Source organism: Oryzias latipes, chromosome 14 (genome assembly GCF_002234675.1).
Source record: "Oryzias latipes chromosome 14, ASM223467v1".
NCBI classification, from domain to species: domain Eukaryota; kingdom Metazoa; phylum Chordata; class Actinopteri; order Beloniformes; family Adrianichthyidae; genus Oryzias; species Oryzias latipes.
This window is the reverse complement of record NC_019872.2, coordinates 29,533,464-29,535,846: the sequence shown is the minus strand read 5'-3', so window position 1 is coordinate 29,535,846 and position 2,383 is coordinate 29,533,464.

The following is a 2,383-nucleotide window of genomic DNA, read 5'->3' as shown; positions in this document are numbered from 1 at the left end:
CTTCACTTCTACACGTCCATCATCATCATCACGACTTAATTCTGAACCAACAGATAATCTACCCGCCTTTTCCTCTCAGCCAATCACATCAGACTTTCATCTTGATCTCTCTGTGTTCCAGATAGTTTCTCCGGGTGTGATGCTTCGGTTTGATCCAGGCCTTCACCACCATCACCGTCTGTCTCTACGCTCTGAGTTATTAAAATGCCTTCAGTCATGTCACGGAAATTGAACCGCGGCGTGTAACACTGAACCACAGCAGGAAGACACGCGTGCTACATAAACATCATTTGACACCAGTGTTTATGGATTCCGGCTTATTTGAGGCAGAACATTGAGAAGTGGATTTCAAAGGTGTTCGGGGAGACGGCCTTCCCTGTCAGAGCAGATGTGTTTCAGGCTTTAACTTATCACAGACGGCGAAGCACAGCTGGGACTGATAATGACTCCGCCGCACCGACTGTCCTTGCAGATAAGCCATGACACTAATCCAAACTGCATTAAAGCAGCACCTTCTCCGACTTCACACCTTTTGTCAGAAGATGTCGTTATTGTCAGAACCCGAATCGCTGAAAGATCAACAGCAGAGCTAAACACGGTTTGACAAAAGCACTGGAGCACCGTCACTGCAGCTTCAGCTCTGATGGGGGTGTTGGAGGCCCTAACTTTGGTTGGGTGGAGAAACCTTTGTCAGACAGATGTTTCAGCTGAAACTGATGTTGATCAGACAGTGTGTCCATAAAAACACCCGGTAACACAAAGAAGATAAAGCCCTTGCTCTGGGTGTCATCTGCTCCAGCCTGCGGGGTTTCAGGTTGTCCAGGTCCGTTGAGGCTTGTAGAGCGTAGCGGCGCAGGTGTGTCTACAGTTCCCTTGAGGCTCGTACGGCCACCTCAAGAGACGTCAAGAAAATGGAAGGTACCATTGTCATGCGTGTGGTATCGTAATGTATTCATAAGGATATTGGAAGTTCCACGCACTTATGACGTGCAGGTGATTCTGTCGTACGGCGTCCTTACACCACACTGTAGTTGTGGTGCATGCACAGGGTGTGCACGTGATCCGTAAATGCTGTAAAAGGACGTCTGTGTTAATTACACTCTGACTAGCTGCATTTACACGGACAAAATCAATCGGAATGAAAGCCTGATCTGAAGAAAAATTCGGATTAAAATTTCTTTCCGATGGAGATAGGTGGTTATGCCGATTGTTGATCCGATCGTTGTTCATGTAAACGGTTCATTCTGATCGTGTGTCACTGCTGCTCTGGTTTAACCTCATGCATAGACGGTGTTTCCCTCCAGAGAAGCTTTGGAGCTCAAACAGGACCGACCGGCTGCTCTGCCGCCCCGCGGGCTCCTTGCCTCTCCCTTCCTATCTTCTCTGACACCCCCGCGAGGGGGGTGCCAGGGAGGAGCGCTAGCACGTCCGGACCCTCCACGGTCCAGGCTCCCGGACGGAGCGAACCGTGTCTCTGAGCAGAGCAGCCGGACTTATAGCTTTGTGTTTGAGGGGAGGGGAGGATGCTTTGTTACGTGTGGGAGGCTTGGGACTGCCATCCGTCCCACCGCTCTATGTGAACGAGCTGCTGGACTCAGGAGAACCGGGTCTCTGAGCAGAGCTCGGACATCCAGCTCTCACAGCGGCTTTGGGGCGGTGTGTGAGCTTAAAGCAGAAATGCTGCTCAGTCCTTAGAAACCGTTCAAACAATCACATGGATTTGTGTTTCCAGTCGTGTCCCGACTAAATAAAGGCTGATGTTATTCCACATATTTACGTGCAGCAAACATGCAGATTGCAGCATTTACCGCATGGATTTATGTTCATCCAGGCTAATGTTGTTGTTAGCGTGTTAGCCTCTCTTAACCCTTCTTCCAGATCCGTTCTTCCACAAAACCATTGATCCCATCAAGATATTTTGCACATGGAACTGCGGCTACTGTCTAATTTCCTCATTTCTAACAGTCAGGCTGCAGCGAGGAGCCCGTTGGTGCACGTGATACGTGCACCAACGGGCTCCTTGTGCAGTCTGCAGGGTTCAAAGAAGAAAAAGTACAGCTGGACTAAAGCTTCAAGCTTCTGCTGTGAAGCTTTACCATCAGTGTTCATCTTTGGATCCTCAAGTCAAGACATGTTTGAAGTGTGAGATTTAAATATGAGTCCTACACTTTTTAAATTCTCATCTATTGTCTGTCATTTTTCACTACATCATGATTACAGCTTCTAATTTTGTGGTTTCTATCAATTTTATTGTAATCTGAGGACCATTTAAACATGTAGTTGTAGTGTTAGATAAGTTAATTCTCTCTATGAGTTCTGGTACATCACCTGTCCGTCCTGGGGGAGGATCCCTCCTTCGTGTGGACACCCCTGAGGTTTCTTC